Genomic DNA, 23,593 nt, shown 5'->3' on the forward strand with positions numbered 1-23,593 from the left:
CAAAGTAAACAAACCACCGAGAATTGTCAAACATGAATTTTATTCATCATGAGTTCATTCGTATCGTCATCTTGTAGAACTCAATTAGGAATCATGAACCTGTTTACGATTACATGAGTAATATTTGATGTATTTGTGAACTTTTTCACAAGCACGAATGGTAACTTGTGACTATTATACTAGATAAAATGAACTAGTTCACGACATGAATAACATTTTATAATTTTGTGATTTATTTCACGGGTACGCATGGTCAGTCGTGACTATTATACCAGGAATCATGAAAGAGTTCTCGAATACATGAATAATATTTCATGATATTGTGAACTGTTTCAGGAGCACGAATGGTAAGTCTTGACTAATATATTAGGCATTACGAATTAGTTCACGAGGATTGAATGTATTCATGAATAAAATTCCGAGTTTCGTCAAATAGATCACGATAAAATATCCACAATGTTTTGATTTTGTGAACTTATGCTTAAATCTATGAATAACATCATGAGTCAACTGAGTTTAATGATCATAAAGTTGTGAACTAGTTCACGTACAGAAAATCGATTTGGTAATGACAAGGAAACCGTGACTGAATTTCACAAAACAAAAACAAATATTTCCACTATTTCCACATTAGGACGGCGTCACTAAAGCGAAATTGAACATTATTATAAAATACATTATTATTGTTCATAGTCCTGTTTTCGTAGCGTAAAAACGTGAATATCACAGAATTCATGGTACTTTATTCACGATTTTAGGAACAATGTTTATACGGTTTAACGGTGGCGCCGGATGGATGAGGATGGCAAGATACAGGAGGTTGTTTAGTCGATAGGATTAACTACTTCAAACCAATCAGACACTACCGCTAATTCCATTCCTTCTCGATAATAGAATTACCCAATTTGTTGAGCTGAGTCGATTGGTACACAATACTCGGCCTTTCAGGTCTCATAAAAAATCGTCAAAGTTTACTATTTCTTTTATAAGAAACGTATAAAAATCAAAACCCTCCACATGAGCATTTTCTGCGCACGGGCCTGCTTTGGATTGTGTTTAAGTCCCAGCATAATTAGTTCATCCACAGATAACAGACGTTTGGGCTAGAACAAAATTTCTTCAAAAACCTGTGTAAACTTTCAAATTGATAAACGTTGGAAATCCGTGTTTCACTATTGCCATCTGCGCAACTGTTTGCTACACGTGTTTGACAGCTGTACTCTAACTGCCTTCTATCGATCACTGCGCCATCTACAAACGTTTGCCAAACGTGTTTCAGACGTCTGATTTATTCGGAATTTCAGTAGCGGGTATTTACACACGATTCAAATCGAGCCTAAACATCTGTTATCTGTGGTTCATCTCTAATTCCTTTAAATTAGCCCAAGTTCACGGTTGAAAAATTGATATCGAAAACGATTCATAATTCCACGATTTCCATCAGAAATCGAGAGAAGTGATGCTTTTTTAAATTGAATTTAAGAGTAAAAATTTATTGTTTTTAAATGATCTAATAATTTTGTCTCTATTTGGATAAAATAGTAAAAAAATTATAAAAAAAAGTATAAAATAACTAGTCCAAAATATGTCATAAAAATAATAGCGTCAAAATATTTCGGACACAGCTAGATTTTCTTTCATTGTAGCAGTCTGTTTATCAATTTAAAATAATCAAAATTATCACTTTATCAATTATTTTTTTGCGGTGCGGTTGCGGTAAAACCGCACGGTAAAAGCTCTTTCCCGCACCGCATCTGCGGGAAAAAGTGTCTCACCGCACCGCAGATTTTGCGGTGCGGGTGCGGTAAATATGGCGCAGTTGCGGTAATTACCGCAACCGCGACGAACCCTATCCGTAGCATTATCAGCACACATTTTTCAGCAAACACGGTGGTCTATCTGATCTCTATGGTAATTATTTACAATTGTCAAACAAAATTTTCTACACCTATCTGTACGCACATAACCGCTCACAAACGCGAAAATGAACAAAAATTTACAACTTTAATGTGAACGGTACAAAACAGCAGTGAGCATAATTTTATGTAAACAAATACACTATACGGAGTGTATAGTCAAAAAAGGTATATTTCCACCTAGTGCTAAATTGTTACCCTGACGGGTTACAAGTCTCGACAAACATATGATTACGGCCTAAAAGCCAACTGTAAATCCACTATAAATGGAAATTCCGGACAAACCGTTACTAGTCGAACACAGTTCACAAGAGTTTATGAAAGAGAAAACTTTTCTCTTTCGTTTACTACCAACATTTGTGATTGGCGTGTAACGGTTTGCCCGGAATTTCCATTCAAAGTGAATTTTGACAGTTGGCTTTTAGGCTATTGGCTATTGTTCCACGATGGTTGTGAACAAGCATTAGTAATCCATACCATCAGCATTACATTCAGTTATATCACATTTTCTTCGAAAATCCCTAGGTATAAACCTGAATTGTTATTTGAGTTATAGACATTGCTGCTAAACCCCTTTGTTTACTGCAAAGCACGTGTATGTTTATTCTCTCCCATTTGAAATAGAACCCAGCTAACCGAAAAATAATGATGCATTTTTACTGCGCTCATGCGAACTGTGAGCAACAGCTGGCTGCATCTGGTTTACATGACTGGCTACCCAGTGGATTCTAAAGCATGAAAATAGATGAATAGCTGAGTGCCCTAGTTCATGAAGGCTGATTTTCCATGGCGTATGTACCTACTATTCACCATTAACTACAGTCCAGAAGAGCTCAAAAACGTTTATTGCCTCGCTTAGCTTAGCATTCTAATGGGAGATTTTGCTTTGAAGATATCCGCACGGAAAGCCGGACGATGTCATTAATTGCAAATCGTTTTTGTTTTTTATCCAGTTTGTGTCATACCAAAATATAGCAAATTAGTGTTCTCTATGGGGCCCTACACAAATTACGTAGCTTTTTTCGGCGATTTTTGACCCCTCCCTCCCCCCTCATAGCATTTGGTCACATAAATCTAACCTCCCCCTCGTAAATAACGTAGCATTTACCTATCCCCTACCCCTTGTCCCATGCAAAGCGATCGGGGGATGAAAAAAAATCCAAATGTTTTTCAATTATTTTAAATACATGTCCTTTCAAAATGTTTGACAACTTTTATCAGCATTTTCATTATAACAGCAAATCGCGTGCAAAATAAGCCCATTTCATGACAAATATAGTGTTGATAGTTTTGTTTTGAATGTCAAGAGGAGCATGAAGAGAAGTTCTCTCGGTTCACAATCCTGCAGCTGCCAATGATTCTAAGAAGCACACGTACATCTAAATTACTAAATTTTGTTTGGTTGAATCCGAAGTGAAAATTTAATTCAGCTTTCAAACTAAGTCTACTATTTAGCAACATTGGCTAAATAATGTAGTTAAATCCGCATACAAAATCTTTTCGTATTATTACGAACTTGTAATTCCCTGAATCGTAAAATTTATCTCATGAAAAACTGCATCAAAAGTAACTTGTTTGAATTTAAATTTATTTCTCTTGGAAAAGGAGGATCCTTAAATTGTTTTATCTAAACAATGGGTTTAAAACTTAATGCTACGTCGCACAACTTCTGACCCTACCCTCCCCCTCGTCACACTTCGTCACAAATTTGTTATACCCTCCCTACCCCCCAAAATGCTACGTCATTTATGCATGGCCCCTATGCTAATATTTTCAACACAGTCCTAATTAGTATAATCATAAAGAATAAATTCAGTCCAAGTCATGCGCCAGTTTTTGTTTCATTAGGTCAGACTAACAGAAATAAACATTAGTTGGAATCGAAAGATTAAATTCACCAACACATTTAAACAGTTTAGCAGGAATTTGAAAACGTGCTTTGTAAATGATTCTTGTTCGAAAATGTTCAATGCTCTACGTCAAAGGTTTTCAAGCGTGGGTTAATTTACCCCTAAGGATAAATTAGACAATTGTAAGGGTTTAATTAAGCGGAGTAAATTATAATTTATTAGCGTAACATTCCCGTCGGATATTTGTCCCAGTGTGTCAAAAATCAGGATGCTGGTTGAGAGTGTTCAGGAACATGTCCTAACTTAAAATATGATCTACGATATCAGAGCCTTTCAACATTCGTTCCGAACATGAAAGCCGCTTTTCAGAATGACCGCGGAGGAGAAAGTCAAGTTACAGCGGATGGATTGGCTGGCTATAAACGACTTCTCCTGTATCTCACAGAGAAGTATTATAAATTTTATTTGATTTTAAGACAGATAGACCATTCAAGGCCGTCTTGGAAAGGTTATCGCAAGGTCAAGGTTTGGACGAAATATTCAACGAGTTGAAAAATTTACTTGGCTTTACCCCTTCATAAGTTATTTATATGAAGAGATAGTCTATCCACGTGCCAGTAAAGTGGGAACATTATAGACAACATGGGGGCAGAATTCAACATATGTCGTAGATGTCAAGGTTTTGGGCACGGCAGCAAAAAATATCATTTATTGCTCTTTAGTGGGGAACAATTTTGGTAAAAGCTATTTTTTCTCCATTAACTCTTACGTCCCCAACCCCCATTTCATTGAAAATGTTAAATTTCAAAATAATGGTTTTCAGCCGTTCCAACAAAATTTGATGCGGTTTTTTGGAAACGATCACAAAATTTGTCCAATTTTAAAAACCGAGGCCATCTTTTCGGAACTGACCGTAGTTCCGGATATATTGTTGGGAGTACTGAGGTTACCCCCCTTCCCGAAAATCAAAAAAACTTTCATAGCGGTCTTCAAATCAGTTTTGCGACGCACAAAACATTTTGATTTTGTAAAACAAACGCAATGACCAACATTTTGAGGGAGTTAAGTGAAATGAAATAGAAATTAATTGAACATCCCCAATTAGTACAATGCCAAACACATCTGATCTCGCTCGATCAGCCGAACAATCAGTAGCTCTCCTTATCACCTATCCATCTGATAGTGTGAAAGAGAGATTAGAATAGGCTTTTTTATTACGCTTTTCTTGCTGTCTGTACATACGATAAAACCAGTGTATCATAGCCAGTCCAGTTCAGTTGCAATAAACCTACCTATATCTTTGCATCAAACCTCCGTACAGGCTAGCTACCCTTCCGGGTTTTACATCAATTTCTCCGGGTTTGGTGGTAAGAAGCATACGTTCAATTTTTTTGGAATTAATTGATTCTTTACAAAATATTTAAAAGTCTTAATTAGCTATTACTATGGTTCAGATGTATTTTTCCCGACTAACCCTTCGTTTCAAGGTGGCGAAGAGTTCACCAAATATTGCTAATTTCTTTCACAAAGCGAAGAAAATAAAAAACAAATAAAATTTACTACAAATTAACCTTCCGGAAGTCACGTTAGTGCACTGAGTGCACGCTGCTCTGAAAATCTAGCGAAATCGTCTTAGGGGACCAGCGGCGTGTGCGCGACTTCCGGAGGGTTAAGGAAAGTAATATTTCGCTATGTGCTACAATTGAAATGTTGCATTCCACTAAGTCGCTCAAAATGGCGTAAAAAAGTTATTTTACTGCAATTTTACCAAATTATTTCACTCTTAGTGGTGCTTATCACCAGCTGCACTAAGGTCTGGCAGATTTGTTCTAATCCAACTGACTAGGTCAACGTCAAACGAGTTCTTGAGGTGTTGTTGCTACTCTAGCAGCGATCCTTAACTGGGCTAGGGAGGTGAGTTTTGCCCCTTTGTTGCGAAATTAAAATTTGTTGGTGACGAATAACCGACACCACATAGTGTGATGTCGCAGCTCTACCTCCTTTGCTCTCCTTCTCCTGTTAGTTGTGAAGGAGAGCAATGCTCGTTCGACCTCCACAGTGAGAGTAGCTGGTGCTTTTGTATTCTTGGCACTTGGTTGGGGAAGTGAAATACTACACCTCATTAAACCGATAAAACCGTTCTCAAGCGTGAAAAATTTACAGTTTTGCTTTAACGTGGTAATAAAAAGCGATTAAAGTGCTCTAAAATGCCTAGCAATCGCTTTGATTCCAATTTCTGTCTCGTTCCACTCAAAATAAACCACCCCCAGATCAGTAAAAATCTCCGGGTCAAAGCCTCTCCAGAGGTGACAACCCTACCTCCGTATCATTCTGATAGGAAGCAGAGCAAATAAATTAATAGTTATTCCTAAAACTTAGATCGACCAATTCTTAGTTCGAAATCCAACAGAGGGTTTTTGGTCGAATTGGCCACAAACCGGGGTATTCCTGGAAACTTGATTCTTCCGGCAAAGAGTACACTTTTCGACTGATTATAAAACCCGTCTTGCGAGGTGTCAAACTTTATAATTTTGCAAAACAAGTGCACTGGAGACCATTTTGATTCATACTATGTTGCGTTTCGGCTTCGCCTCATCAGAAACCGACACTAACACATTGTCGGAATAGATTAGCGCCGGCATAGGTCCATTTTGAGGGTTTTTGGCCAAATTGGACATACCCCTGGATCTTCCGGGAACCTGGTTCCTCCGGTAAAAAGGGACGATTTTCGACTGGTTTCAAAACATGTCTTGCGGCACTTCAAACTTAATGATTTTTCAAATCAAGCACACCGGAAGACATTTTGAGAGCATTTGGATGAAATGGCCTCACTCCAGGGTATTTAGTGAACCTGGTTCCTCCCTAAGAGAAGAGACGACTACAGGCTTCCTGCTCTTCTTAATTTTCCCGACTAGGCCCTGCAGTAAATCTAAAGACAACAAGCGTTCATCGTTGCCAGATTCCTTTTGTATGCTTTTCGCAATTTCTCAAAATAATTGTACCTCCAAAATCGTACCTCAACCAACAATTTACAATGTAAAAGCTGCATTTAAAAATTCAATTTAATTGTTATTCGTGTCTTTCTTAATAGTAGATGTAACTATATCGTCATTCAGGACTTTTATTCAATTTGCATGAAATGTTGATGTAGTAGCCAGAATAAATTCAGCAGCACTGTTTTCCATCTCGTTGGTAAATATAATAAACGTTCATGATTGGCAAAACGACCAATCAGAAGCTGGTTCAGTATTGAGGTTAGGACTGGCTACGCAATTGTCTTCTCTTCTCTTAGGTTCCTCCGGCAAAGTGGAAACATTTGAACCCTTTTGAAACCATGTCTTTGCGGCACGTCAAACTGCATGAATTTGCGAAACAAGTACGCTAAAACACATTTTGAGGGTTTTTGGTCTAATTGGCCACACTCCGGGGTATTCCGGTTACCTGGTCCCTCAGGCAAAGAGGACAATTTTTGACTGGTTGCAAAATCCGTCTTGCGGCACGTCAAATTCCATGATTTTGCTAAGCAGGTTCCCTGAAGGACATTTTGGGGGGTTTTGGTATAATTGACCACAACCTGGGGTATTTCGGGAACCTGGCTCCTCCGGCAAAGAGGACAATTGTCGACCAGTTATAAAACCCGTCTTGCGACATGTCAAACTTCATGATTTTGCAAAACAAGTACACTGGAAGTCATTTTGAGTTTTTGGGCGAATTGGCCACAACCTGGTTATCCGGAATAAAATTTTAATCCATATCGTGGCAATATGTTTATGTTTATCTTTCTCCTTTGACTTCGAAAACCGAACGCCGCGCGTAGTTAGCTTGCAAGATCGCAATTTATTTTGCTGTTCGGCGCGTCTATCATAAAATTTCAGAAATGTGAATTTGCCCGATATATTCGGGTACGGAAACATCATAATAAACGTCAATCAGTATTGTCTCAGGCAAAAATCGTACTTATATAGACGTTGTTTTCATTCACTCACACGATTCACTCTAAAATGTCACAAATTGTTTATTCTTGATATTGCTTCTCGATCATTTCCCACTTTACTTAGTCTTTCTCCATTCACGCGCGATCGTACCGAATATCGAGTATAGATATATGATTAACTCACAGTTTTAGCAATACTCCCACGGCCGGCTGTTTGGAGTTCAAATTGCTGTAGTTTAGGGAAAAAGATAATTAGTCTCGATGGCCGGCTATCTAGAGTTTAAACACAAGAAAAACATAAATAAATGTCTTTTTGCTTTGAGCATTCGTATACTCGAAGACTAACCAACCCACCGCATAAAAACATTCATTTCGTGGTCGCATTGCCTGCTTGTGGTGAATCCTAGACCTATACCTGTCCTTCAATCCAACTCCGTAATACCTATGGAAGCGTCGCTGAGTCGAGGGCCTTCTCTAAGTAGGTATTACATCAACATTTCCTACCCTATCCTAAGTATCGGTGAAGATGGTCGTGGCCGGCAATAATGATTCTCATGCTATTGGTTTACTGAACTCAAAAGAGATAAAGTTCATTCCCGATCATTTATCTCACAAGCAAGATGAGTTGAACTACCTTTAGGCAACATGATAATCGTTAGTATGCAATCTACGAATAGCACCGTGCTTCGCAACGCAACGCAATTGGTCACAATCTGGTTATCCGGCGAAGGGGACACTTTTCAACCGATTATAAAACTCGTCTTGTGGGGTGTCAGACTTCGTAATTTTGCGAACATTTGTGGGTTTTTGATCAAAATGGATACACTCTGGGATATTCTGGAAATCTGGTCCCTCCAGCAAAGAGGACTCTTAGCAACCCGTTATGAAACCCATCTTGCGGCATGTCCAACTTCACGCTGTTCATGATGGCGTTGCTGGCCAGTCCTACCAAAATCTTTTTCACGATTTTGCAAATGCCATGGTCTACTTTCATGTTATTTGACACGAGACACAAAACTGGTTTCACAACGGATCGAGAATACTTTTCTTAGCACCAACTGGGTGTCTAGTTATACGATGTATCTAAACTAGTTCTCAAATTAGCACTAGTAAGACACTAAAATCCAAAAAGTAGTAATATATGTTTGATTTGTAAAATCATGATGTTTGACATATCGAAAGGTGGGCGTCTTCTATTGGATCGTTCGTATGCGTGGCTCCGCGTGGCTGAAAATATTTTTTTTCATACTCAATGAATGGATAAATAAATCTTAATATTACGGCAACAGCAAAACCAAATATCTTTCGATTTCAGCATTTTACACCAAATGCCTCCTTAAAGGACCAGATCTTCTGAACCGTTCGCTCATCTCTAGGCGACCAGTCAAGTTTTCACCCACCAGGAAAGAAGCGCTATAGAAAGTTATAGAATCCAACGGACAGTCAATACCACTTGTGTAATGAACCAATACCTATCGAATGCAAATCACCGAAGGAAGGCGTGACCTATAAGCAAAAAACGCTAATCACATACCCCGGGCAGACCCCAACATGCCAATTATGTAACCATACAGCCCACTACGGAAAAACATGCGCCGAAGCAACTAGTCAAAACTCATCTACTACAGCCAATTCTAACAAGTAGCCACCGACACCTTCAGATAAACCCAAAACAACGATCCAATTAACCGATGCTTTACGACGGCGAAGAAGCTACGACAACTGTGGCGAAATGTACGCTGTTTGGCAGACTTACTTCGGACTTACTTGTAACACCACTTGCATATATTTTTAACCTATCGCTTCAGCAGCAAACGTTTCCTGAGGATTGGAAATGCTCAGTTATGTTCCCGGTATTCAAGAAAGGTGACAAACGCAACATAGCGAACTATCGCGGAATCACTTCGTTAGGAGATGAATCTAAAGTGTTTGAATCAATTATCAACGAGGCGTTATTTTCTGCTTGTCGACACTACATTAGTACATTTCACCACAGATTTTTCCCAGGACGTTCAGTCGGGACGAATCTCGTCTGCTTTATCTCTTTTTGCACGGAACAAATGTCTAAGAAATTGCAGGTGGATACTCTTTACACTGATCTAAAGGCAGCTTTTGATAGAGTTAATCATGAGATACTGATAACAAAGCTTGATAAGCTAGAGTGTTCTACTAGATTCTGCCATTGGCTTCGATCCTACCTTGTGCACCGTGAAATCGTTGTTCAAATTGGCGATATTGTTTCAGAATCCTTTTTCAACACTTCCGAAGTTCCTCAAGGTATATATTTGTATTTGGTAGTACGCTAGGTCCACTACTTTTTTCACTGTTCGTGAACGATGCGGTTTTCGTTCTAAGCCGTGGAGGAAAGCTGTTTTTTGCCGACGACTTAAAATTTTTTCTTGTTATACGGAATGAAGCCGATTGGCGTGAGCTACAGCATCTTATTGACACCTTTTATAGCTGGTGTGTAAGAAACATGATGGTCCTTAGCGTTGCAAAATGTTTTGTCATCAGCTATTATCGAACGAGAAATATGGTTACCTTCAACTATAACATCGCAGGAACTCTACTACAACGCGTTGACCACGTGAAGCATCTAGGAGTCATTCTTGATGATAAGCTAACGTATACTCATCACGTCTCAGCGACCATCGACAGAGCCAATCGTTTGCTGGGATTTATTTTCAAAATATCCAACGAATTTCGGGATCTTCTATGCTTCAAGGCTCTTTATTGCTCATTGGTGCGCCCGCAGTTGGAATTTGCAAACGTCGTTTGGTGCCCGTATCAAGCTACGTGGAGCCTTAGGATCGAAGCAGTCCAGCGTAAATTCATACGATATGCGTTACGTGAATTGCCGTGAAACGATGCATTAAACCTGCCACCGTATGAGGACCGTTGTCGTCTTTTAGGACTTAATACTTTAACACGCCGGACACATGCAGCGCAAGCTACCTTCGTGTCTAAGATTCCGCTGGCTGAATATGATGATCCGGAGCTACTAGCGCAAATCAACCTCTACGCGCCTACCCGTTCTCTTCGCCCTCGAGTCCTGCTGCAATATGAAATGCGCAGCACTAACTATGCTACCAATAGTCCAATTTTAGCAACCGCTCCCAAACCAACAACTAGCATCGCCAATAAAGAATACCGATGAAGACGGATTTACAACAGCGACCGGTAAGAACAAGAAACAAATAAGAACCTCTGATCGGGAACAGCAAGAAAGCAGTACCGATGATGACATGGACGGCAACGATAACGCGAGAGACTGAATGAACCCCAAGCGGCTTCAACGCCAAGAAAAAGGATCTCAACACGCGCAGCAAACTGCGTCAACATATTGTAAAAAAAAATTAAAAGACCCACGGCTCAGTTGTGCTAACACATTGAGCCGTTTCAAATAAATCGTTAGATTGAAAAAAATACCACTTGGGTTTATTTTTAGTTACATTTTGTAAATATACAAAAGCCCACTGCTCCATTGGGTCCGTGTGGAACAAACGAATTATTATTTCACTATTCGCCATTTTCTAAATATGAACTGTGTTAACAAATCGTCGATGTTGTGCTTTCTTATGACAAACGCCATTTTGGGGTAAACTAAGTTAGTATGCCACATTACTTTTCTAAAAAAAATCTACAAAGAGGAGTTTTCAGAATTTTGACATTCTGCTTGGTTACTGAGATATAGCGAGAAACGTGCTGAGAAATTTTTAATTTTGTGCTTCAAAAGACTGTGTCTGGGAATTGGCTCAAATTATCGTGATGTATAAGATGTTTTTATGTGTAAAATTATCTGAGAAACACAATGGCATAATCATTTTCAAAACAAAAATACACAAAATGTGAGAAAAATGCAGTTTTTGTTTTAAACTGGAATAACTATTTTTTCTAGATTCCCTGACAAATGAAGCCAAGGGTATGAATAAAAATTAATAATTGATGCTTTTTTCTAAGGAAAATTTTCCATGCACGATTATGACACGCCATACAAATTTTGTCATCAATACGCCAAAATTCGACGCTACAAAATTTACTTATAAATCCTCTATAAAAATATTTTCTCAGAAAAGCATGGCCACCGCAGCCGCCTACGTTCCCATTTCTTCAACATATGATTTCAAAGATTTTTTATTTGAAGCCAAACGTATCGTCAAAAATGCAGTCAAACGAATAAGATAAGTGGTGGGAGAAAATGGCAGATGACACAAGGTTTTCAATCATCGTTGGTATTATTTTAACTTTCCCCAAGTCAGTCTATATACAAAGTGTCCATAATATTCACTGAAAAAAGAATGACTGCGATATTTGTACTACGCCATATCACTGCAGATTAATTCCAAACAAAGCAAGCAGGAAGTACAACTCGAAAGCTGCATCTATTTTCGCCCGGCTTTTCATTCAATCTGAAAATCCAGGAAACAATCGTCAACCATACAACTTTCCAAAGTTCCGCCGGCATTTGTCCTACATTTAGAGAGCAGGGACTCTGAGGTTTCCCGACAGCCACAACGGGGGAAAAGAAAAACAAAACCCTCCATTCCATTTTTCCCGCCGCGGGCCAAGCGTTTCGATGTCAGAGCGAAAAAAGTAATAATAATTTTGAAACGGGAAGGATAAAAACTTTTGCGCTTGTTTTGCTTGTTCGACTGATTTCCTGCTTCGTCATCGACGGCATGTAAAATGCTAATTTTTCACTGGAACAATAACGTTGACGAGCAAGTTCGGCCATCTGCTGGTTCGCTGCCTGCTGCCGCTTGCTGCTGGCTTCGGAAAATCCTCGTACCGGTTATATAAATTTGTAATTGGCAAACTTGATCCTAGTTGGTTCCATCGGAGCGCCACCAACGCAACGAGGGGTTGCAAATATTCCCATCGTTTTTTTGTTGTTGTTGCGGTAAAGCGTAGTTCGATGGGAATGTGTGGCGAAAAATACTAACAACGGAGTTTTACTGGATTACAGGCCGAGTGTGAGTTTAGAGCTTAATTTCTGTTCGTGTGACGAATTTCCCATGCCGTGTTTCACACCAATTTCAGTAAATAACTTGGAATGATTGATTTACCTTCAACAATGATGTGACTCGAATTGCCACCATTATTGGAATTGCCAAAAATGTATAATGTGACATAAAATAAACACATAAAACCGTATCAAATGTACGAAGATCATCACGGATTATTGAAATGAGAGTAAGTTACCAGTAAAATGAGTTTGATAGGCTCTGATGCTAGTTCAAAGTAATAATTATTGTGAGTGATCAAAATTACTTACGGCACCAGTGAAACCCCTCGCCAAACAGTCGTAAGTCCATAAAATCTTTCTCGAACAAAGTTAAACGTTAAAATTCTCCGAAAACCAGCCCGCGAGCTCTGAAATCTCAGAAAAACAATTCAGCCTGTTTTCTCATCGACGCTTTCTAGCCAGGCTCTGTTGATGACTGCTTTGTGCACTGGCCGGAGAGAAAAATTGAATGCCTCAAACTTGGCCATTAAATCCCGCACCAACAGAAAGCCAGCCAAAACTTTCTTAATATTTTCGCTTCCTAAATAAACTTGCTCCACTCCTTTTATTGTTCATTTATTTCTCCTCCCTGCGACAGAGAACCCCGTTTATCAAACTATAATTTCTAGCAATGCTGCCGAATTCCAAAACTCCAACCGGAACAAAAACGGACCCCAACTCGACTTTTCCCAGTGCTGAACTCTAAAACATTCCTCACCCTTAGGGAGGCGAAAGTTAAACTAGATCTACCATTGTCTATCGTAAGTTAAATATGAATAGCGAGATCGAAGTTTTCCGATGGAACAAAACCGAGAAAATAAATTTCTTTGCGTATAAACCAGCAGCAGATGCACCTGAACGTTCTGACTAATCGACCACAGCAAATAGAATGGGGATTCATGTCTAAGACTACGAAGAAAGGTGGCTAAGAAGTGATAATGTAAAACGGCTGATGACAAAGTAAGTGAAAGCCCTCAGTGATTTTCTAGCCATCAGAAGTTAGAGTAAACTCCAGCACAAACAAGATCAAGAAAATCTTAGGGATCATCCATAAATGACGTAGCATTATATGGAGGAGGGGGAGTATTGCATTTTGTGATGATGTGTGACGATAGGGGGTAGGGGGTCATGTCAGGCTACGTAGCTTTTTAAAACGGGAATAACTAACATCGTTTTTAATTTTTTTAAAAAATACGGGACAGTGGGGGGGAGAGTTACCGGCAAGCTACGTAATTACCAGGGGGTATTTAGAGGTTTGTGACGAAATGCTACGATGGAGGAGGGGGGTGTGGTGGCTCAAAAAATGCTACGTCATTGATAATTTCATTGCTGCCTTGCTTATAAAAAAGACTAAAATTTGTCACTTATAATGTGCGTTTGAGATGACTTTCAGGGCTTGGAATGTTTAAGTGGACACATGTTTTCTAATAAAAAAAAGTTTTCGAAAAAGAATCCATAATTTATGTTTAATAATTATAGATTACAATGTGAATTGACGAATACGTGTCCATTTTATTTTCGTTCTGAAAAACATTTGAACTTATCTCTTTCATGACATTCTGCTCAATATTAGTCACTCTTCGAACATGTTAAAATCACATTTTTGAAGGAATAGTCTTCTCACCTACCCTTTCGCACATGAAAAAATCTGCAAACAAATCCTGATATCATCACTCAGGGAGCATGGTTGGCAGAAGGCCGACCGACTAAAAACCCTGCCCAAGTACACTTAAGTGGTTTATTTGAGCTACCTCTTCTCTTTATACCTCATTCTCCGCGGGACCAGTAAATGTAACTATTTCGGGGGAGGCCTGCGCTCATGCACTTGAACGCTCAGTGCCAGTTCCTAACTGTCGCTGCTAAGTAGTTCACTGATTACCAACAAACATTTCGTGGTTTTGTAAACATGTTTACGGTTGCTTTATTCAGCTCTAGGTGAACATTGGATATATACCTGTAATCAAATATCGTTTGTTCCACCCTTAAACATCTGTATTTGGAAAATTTATTCAGCTTATCTGATTGAGACACATAAAAAACAATTCTTCAGCATGTATACAGTAGGAAGATTTGCTTTGATTTTATTGATTTTTTCAACTGACGGAGTGTCTTATTGAAATTTCTTAGAACTAATTAATATAAATACAGATGCAAATACACATAGTTGTTTGACATAAGATAATATCACAACACATTTAAACAAACAGAGTAGCAGTACGTTTTCCACATAATATTATTTTCACTAGTTTATCGTGCCAGTCAATGTATTTCCGTGCTGAGGTGGAATCCAAGGAAGTGCGGGACTATTGTCTTTAAATTCGCGAAACCGTATACTGCGGGGCCATGTTCTTGGAGATAACGCTTTTCCTTTCAAAGTTGCATCCAATTCAACTTTGAAAGAAACGTAGATCAACTACGACTACGTATTCTGCAACGCCGGCACCAGCTTTTTCACTGATACTGGCATTCTAGTATCAAGGCATGTGGTCACAAGATCAGACACCCGTTCTTCGTTGACCTCGCTACCGATATTTGTCAAAAACAACTTGAAGCTATCCTCGGTACTCGGAAAACTTGCCAGTGGAGCTTCTCTCATAGTCGATGACAGGGGATCAGTTGTATCTTGCGCAGAATCATTTTCAGCATGTTTTAGTGGTCGTTGAATAGGTTTGGCGACTTCAATAAAGTTACTTACGGTCGCATTCAACAGATCGATACTGGTTCAGTATTCGATTTCCTTATCGCGTTCTTTTTCACGAATGGCGTGCAGGGCTACGAGTGAACTTATTGAGATACGAAATCTTGCATTTTCCAGCACATCAACGCACCTATCGCACATCCAAAAAATGTTCGAGTTAGTGCAAGCGTGAAGCTCATCACCAGTTAGGCCAGTGCATTGCTTGTGAAACACACGCCAGCCGTCACAAAAACCGGCACATATAACTAAAATTTCCCTTTTCAACGGTATGTTTACACTGCCCGCATGCATGGGTTGCCACCTCTGGGAAGGCTTTGACCCGGAGATTTTTAATGACCAGGTAGTAGACTTCAAGGAACGTATGACTATTCGCTGGAATCAAACAGAAATGTAAATCAAGGCGATTGCTTAACATTTATCGTTTTTTCTTACCCAATTAGTTAAAAGTGATAAGTGTGTCCTTATTCATTCCTTCTGAAACTAGTCAAATATCAATTCAGCACTGGATGATTGGAATTTTATCAAAATATACTCACATTTGCAAAGTATAATGCGCACCGCTATTCAGAGCCGTTCACATTAAGAAAGTTCGAAATTTTCACATTTTTAACGGTTTTGTAGATTTAGTTTGGTATAGAATTTCACTTCCCCGGCTAATCGCAAAGAATACAAAAGCACCAGCCATTCTCACTGTGAAGGATAGACCGAACGAGTATTGCCACCCAACATAGCTAACAGGAAGATCAGAGAAACAGGATATCAGCGCTGCCTGGGAATCATACTGCGGTGTCTTCCATGATTTTTGTAGGGAGAGAAGAATCCAGTTTTTCACCACAGTCGCTAGGAAGATCCCAGCTAAGGAGCAAAGGTCACCTCCGAAGCCAATATCCAAGAACCACTAAAGAAGCAGCAAACGTTACCTCGAGAAGAAATCGTTAGATGTTGATCCGACAAGTTAAATTAAACCAACCGCCATCCTATCAGGCAACAGCTGCATTTAAGCAACAGTGAGGTGATTTAGTGAAATTGGAGGAGTTTAACTTTTTTAAACAATTTTCAGCGCCTTTGTGGGATGTAAAATAATAAGTTTTAGCAAACGGCGAAAAAGTTTAAATTATCAGTTGTTTCACCAGGCCCGGAGAAATAGATGTAAAACACGGAGGTCCGGAAATCGCCCTTAAAAACCCGGAGGGGTGGCAACCCTAGTCACATCCATCCTTTCAAGAGCGATCGTAGGTAAAAAATTGAGCCGATGAGATAATAGCTGTGCCAGCAGTTTGATATCAAGACGATCCGTGGAGACAAAAGAATATACGTTGCCGTTGATTCAGTATGATAATTTCACTAAAATTCTCGCACACACGATATTAACACCTAAACGCTCGGGTTGAGATATAAGCAGAATTTTTTTTTTTTCAAAAATTTATAGCTCTTGACAGAGTAGACCAATTTTGATGTTTTATATGTCAAAAGAACCGGATATTCCTCTAGTTTATACTACTGGAACATCGTCCGCCATGGTCCAAAAATACCGGAGTTATTCCGGATTGCGTGGGGGTAAGTCGGATTTGCCATTTGGGGTTTTTTATTAATAACATGGAAATTTTCTATGGAACAATGCTTAAACTGTTTTAAAATTTGTAGGATTTACTAAAATACATCATACTAGAGTAATTTGATGTTTGGCCAATCTTCCCCGAGGGGCCTGGAACCGGTTACAAGAGGCCAATAATGAATGCTCTTTGGATCCATTGAAAAAATGACCCCAAGAATGACAAAGTCAGTGTAAGCGGCAAAAACCTGTGTGTGAGAACCAAATCGAACCATTTTCAGACTACGAGGACACTTGACCGGTTCACCGGTGAATCCGGATTTGGGTCCCAGACGGTCACTTTTAACAAATTGCAAACCATTCAATGATACGTCGCATTATCCAAAAACATCTACTGAGCTTTACAATTTAGTTGAAGGCATTGAAAACAAGTATTTAGACCATTTGGCCACGATGGCCAGTTCCGGTGATTCCGGAATGTGGTCCCAGAGGGTCACTTTTATCAAATCGTAAACCTGCATCATGCGACGTATCAAAAAACATCTACTGAGCTTCACAAGATGGTTGAAAGCATTGAAAACAAGTTTCGTGGTCAATTGGCCGCGTTGGCCAGTTCCGGTGATTCCGGAATGTGGTCCCATTCGTTGTTTTGTAAACGTTTTAACAGTTGCTTTATATTCAGATCTAGCTGAACATTGGATGTATACCTATAATCATATATCGTTTGTTCCACCCTTAAACATCTGGATTTGGAGAATTTATTCAGCTTATCTGATTGAGACACATAAAAGAACAATTCTCCAGCATGTATATAGCCAGAAGAAATCTACAGTTCAGCTTAATCATAGGGAAATTATTAAAAAAGTTATTTATTTCAAGTTACACACGTCATCAATCCTCTTTGGAAGCCATCTTCTTTTGTTCGTTTCACGTTATAGTTAGAGAAAAATTGCATTACTTTGTTGGATGATATCATATCACATACTGGATTCGAAACCCGCAATCTGTTGAATACTAAGCACTTACCTTACTGTTTGCACTAATCTTACATACATATAGGCTACTGAATAGGGTCTGTACAAGGACTACACAAACCATTTATAGATTTGAGTGAATCTGCTTGGCTTGGGTTCGAATCCCAGCCTATTTTCAAACACTGGTGATTGTAAATGTTTTTGTATAAAAGATGAGGACTTACGGGTGTCCCAAAACACTTAGACAAGTAAAAATGGGTGTCATACGAAAGAGGTGGTAACTGAATCATGGATTGAAGCCATTTATTAATCTAAGGTGGCAATCTCCTCGATATATTTACCACTCCCTGCTAAATGATTTTTTTAAAATGTGAGTTTTTTTTGGTGAGCGGAAGACGCTGTTCGAATTGCCGATCGAACGAATGATGAACCAATTCGCTCTAGTGGTCAATCTGATACGCCAGTTTGGCCTAGACTGGGAGTGAAACGTCGCCGTGGAAATCAAGGCCGTGCTACGGTTAACCATGGAACAAATGTGGTTGACCTCAGTGACCTGTCCGTTACGTCTATTACTCCTGACACACCACCGCCAAAGTTCTGGTTATACTTGTCTGGTTTACACCCTATGATCACCGACAGTGACGTCCAGAAAATCCTTCTTCGTTGTTTGAATGTTGAAGGTACCACTGATATCGTGCGTTTAGTGCCAAAGGGTAAAGACACGACAAATTTGTCCTTCGTGTCGTTAAAGATTGGCCTTGATCCAGTACTGAAACAGATAGCACTTACTCCGTCTACTTGGCCCGAGGGCCTGCTGTTTCGAGAATTCATCGACATGTCAATGAAACCCAATCGTGGACCCGGACTAAACCGACTCCAAACTCCAAGCGGATGTAATCATACTGAGAATTTGGAAAGTCCAATGGTGACTAAGTAGCTTATGGGAAATAGTACACGTTACATCGCCGACTTCCGAATTCTTTTCTTGCACAACTTGCCACCGTTACGAAGAAGCATTGTTCCGCCGTCATCGCCGAGACTGCACAAATGAATTCACGCTGCGTTGCCATCACCGGGACGCCTGTTATGCCGCATTACGGAAGCCCCCGAGCGCTCCGACGCAGTCGTGCTACCAGCCAGCGACCAGCTTAGTCGTCCCGGCCCTGCGTTCGAAGATCGTGAGGGGGTCTTCCCAACTCCCTTCTCAGGCGAGTATTTTGCTTTAAACTGACTGATCCGCTTCCTGAAAACCTTCTGGTTTCTAGCTTGCCATCGGGTACATCACGTCCTTGCAATTTGTCGGGACGCTTGGCACGTGGCGTCGATTGTTTGCGATTGTATTACCAAAACGTCAGAGGGCTAAGGACGAAAATCGAGGACTTGTACTTGGCTGCTCTTGAAGGTGACTACGATATTTTCGTTCTAACGGAAACTTGGCTTGATGATCGTATTACATTGATGCAGCTCTTCGGGGATTCTTACGCGGTTTATCGTGCGGATCGAGAAGCTCGTAACAGTATCCATGGTCGCGGCGGGGGAGTTTTAATTGCTGTTTCTTCCGCAGTTGCCTTCTGTGAGTTTGGTGTGGATAATTCATCAACGCAAACGAAGAACTACTTTATTGAAGCTGTTTACATTCCTCCAGAAAAACAACTTCTGTTCTGATTGTTCTATTACGCAGTTTCACCTAGACTCCATAGAGCGCGCTTCTTCTCAGGCAGATACAAACGATGTGATGATAGTCCTTGGCGATTTCAACCAACCAGGACTCATGTGGGTTTCTTCTGAACGTGGGTACGCTTACCCTAACCTTTTATCCTCGACAACAAATCCGGCCAGCCGCTGAATTCTGGACGGGATGGCTTTTCACGGACTAAGTCAAGTAAGCACGATTTTCAACCATCAATCTCGTTTTCTTGACCTTGTCTTCGTCAATGAGAATGCTTTGCCTGAATGTTCTGTGAGTGAAGCTTCGAGTGTAATCGTTCCTTTGGATAACTATCATCCCGCTTTAGAAATATCCATTTCCACCATTAGTTCACCACTATATGAAGAAGCTTTAGCTGTGAATCGTCGTAATTTTCGCAAAACTGATCTAATAGCTCTACGCCGCTCACTGTTGCTGATTGACTGGAGTGTACTACTTGATCAAGTGGATGTAGATGTTGCAGTTGATCTCTATAATCGGTTACTCCTTGACTGTGTTGAAAAATCTGTTCCTAATTATCAACCTCCCAGGAAGCATCCCTGGTCGAACGCAATGCTTCGGAATCTGAAACGCATGCGTGCCAAATCGACGATGCCCTATTCTCAAGCGCTTTTTCGCAATAGCCAGTAATGAGTACCGCTATTATAATAAATTGCTGTACAAAGGATATGTGAACCGCATCCAACAAAACTTACGACGAAATCCGAAGGGTGTGGACTTTTCTTAATACGAGGAAGGAAACGGATCTTCCGTCTAGGATGGTCTACAATGGCGAAGTAGCGACGACGACGGTGACAAAGTGCTCCCTATTTGCCAGTTACTTCTCGAGTGACTTCACGACTAATGCGCCAACTGCCATCAAGCTCGACAACGCGTCCCGTAATGTTCCCGTTGGTGCGGTGGATATGAATGTATTCACCATTTCAGAAAAATCGGTTCACTCTGCAATACAACGAAATCGTCGTACGCTCCAGGATTAAGTGCTATGCCTTCAGCTGTTCTGAAAAAATGTTCGGATATTTTAGCGATTCCACTGACGCACCTTTTCAATGTGTCACTTCAGCAGCAAAAATTTCCCGATGATTGGAAGTGTTCAGTCATGTTTCCGGTACACAAGAAAGGTGACAAAAGCAACATCGAGATCTACCGAGGAATCACTTCGCTAAGAGTCGAGTCAAAAAATTTCGAATCGCTTATCAACGAGGTGCTGTTCTCTGCTAGTAAACATTACATAAGCACTTGTCAGTACGGATTCTTTCCCGGTCGATCGGTGGAGACGAACCTGGTCTTCTTCACATCCTTTTGTACGGAACAAATGTCCAAACAACTGCAGGTGGACACGATCTACACTGATCTTAAGGCTGCTTTTGACACTGTTAACCATGAGATACTGCTAACGAAGCTTGATAAACTTGGATGCACTGCCCGATTCTGCCGTTGGCTACGATCATACATTGTTCAACGTAAATTCGTTGTTCAAATTGGTGACAATGAATCTGAGTCCTTTTCCAACCATTCTGGAGTTCCTCAAGGTAGCACACTTGGTCCGCAACTGTTTTCACTGTTCGTGAATGATGTGGCTTTCGTTTTAATACGTGGAGGGAAACTGTTCTTCGCCGACGACTTGAAAATATTTCTAATTATAAGGAAAGAAGTTGATTGCCGTGAGCTACAGTATCTCGTTGATACCTTTTATAGTTGGTGTAAAAGAATGGTTCTTAGTGTTGCTAAATGCTTTGTTATCTGCTTTCATCGAACGAAGAACATGTTTACTTTCAACTACAACATCGCTGGAACTCAGCTGCAACGCGTTGATCATGTAAAAGATTTGGGCGTCATCCTTGATGAAAGGCTGACGTACACCCATCACTTCTCAGCGATCATTGACAAAGCTAATCGTCTACTAGGTTTTATGTTCAAAATATCCAACGAATTCCGAGACCCTTTATGCTTTAAAGCGTTGTATTGTTCACTGGTGCGCTCACAGTTGGAATTCGCAAACGTCGTCTGGTGCCCCTACCATGCAACTTGGAGCCAAAGAATTGAAGCCGTCCAGCGCAGATTCATAAGATATGCGTTACGTCAATTGCCTTGGAATGATCCGCTGAACTTACCACCATACGAAGACCGTTGTCGATTACTAGAACTGCACACTTTAGAAGATCGTAGACACGCGTCGCAAGCCACCTTCGTATCTGAGCCTCTTATCGCCGAATATGATGTTCCCGATCGCCTATCACAAATTAACCTCTACGCACCAACCCGTGTCCTTCGTCCTCGAACACTGCTGCAGACGAAAATGGGTAACACTAACTACGCTGCCAACAGCCCGATACTAGCAATGGTCCGTCGCTTCAACGATTTTACCGACATCTTCGACTTCGTCATTAGCTCTGCACAGTTTAGAAATCATTTGTTATCACTTTAGGTTAATTATTTGTAAATTAGTTTATTAAGACTCATTGTCAGATGGATGTAAATTGTTAAATACATAAATACAAAAATTCAATAGTTATTTATAGCAATTATTATTTATTGGAATGAATATACATACATTTAAAAACTTCATCGTAGTAAAGTTTACGTGCGTGAATAATTGTTATACCTTTGCTTGCAAACAAAATCTAATCCATGGTAACAATGCTGGCGTTAAAAATTTACAGCAACGCTTCGAACGAAAATTTCCTCTTGTGTTCAATATGAGAATATTCATGTTTCGCAAGTAAACAGACCATTTCGAATTAAAAAGTAAATTTACCTGAATAAGAGCGCGTGTGATATGGCAAACCTTTACATTGAAAAACTGTAAATTGTCGGTTTCACGCACTGGAAACTCAGTAGATATATGAAAACCAAATAAATTTGATTTCGTTTAATGTTCTATTGCTCTTTAAAAATTTCATATGGTTGCTCCCGTTTAACTCATTCATATTTCGATTTATTGCTCCGCTGACATTAGCAAAAGTCTAAAATCCAAGATTTGGTCACTTAGTTCTAAAACCAAAATGAATTGTAGAACACTGAGAAACTTTCATTAAAAAGTTTTTTTATTGCACGTCTTCTGAAGGAGTTTTGAAACTTGTACTTGTTGTGATAAAATATGATTCTAGTGTTGGTTATAGATAATAAATTGATGGCGCTAAAACTTTCTTAATATTGTCATATTAGATATATTTTGAAATTTATTTAATGAAAAATACTGAATTCGTGAAAAATAAGGCCAACGCGAAAAGCATTTTCTTCATCTTATTTCTGCCTACGATTGGAGACGTACTATGGTTAGGTAAGTCATTGGTATGAATTACTTTTGTAGGTTTGCTAACGCATCGAACCAACACTGATAGCTTCTTTTTGTTAGCAATTATTATCACACTTGCAATAAACAATCCTGTAAATGTGTAAAGAGTTGTCTGTTTAGTTGTACCGCATTGTGTTTCATTTTACCATTTAACGTAGGAAGGAATAAGTCCAACCGCATTCTTACAACAAAAACATTATTGAGGACGTCTCATTAGTAGTTTCTCTATGTATCCACAGTAACTCCTCAGAATTATAACATTAACTTCTCAATGGAAACATTGGCGGTGATAGAGAATGTAGCCGTACCTCGGTTTTTCCATGGTCCATATTCAGAGAGATTTTGATTCGAGCGCTATTACATTCAACAAATGTTTCAGGTTGATATTAAAAATGATTCTTTTTGCCTGGATCAATTTGTTGAAATGTTTAGTACTGTATTTTCGATATAGTGAAATTGAATATTGGCGACTAAAGCCAACCTAAAATACCTTTTCATCGTCAAAAATTGTTCCACACCATGAATACTCGAGCTAGTACGACCAGACCTAAAGTCAGCGATCATCGTATTTATACGAAGCACCATATTTTGCTGCTGCTGATCATTTATATCGATCGATCCTCACGACGAGAATAAACGAGTCTTTGGTTCTTCAGAC

Source organism: Topomyia yanbarensis, chromosome 2 (assembly GCF_030247195.1).
Source record: "Topomyia yanbarensis strain Yona2022 chromosome 2, ASM3024719v1, whole genome shotgun sequence".
Taxonomy (NCBI): Eukaryota; Metazoa; Arthropoda; class Insecta; order Diptera; family Culicidae; genus Topomyia; species Topomyia yanbarensis.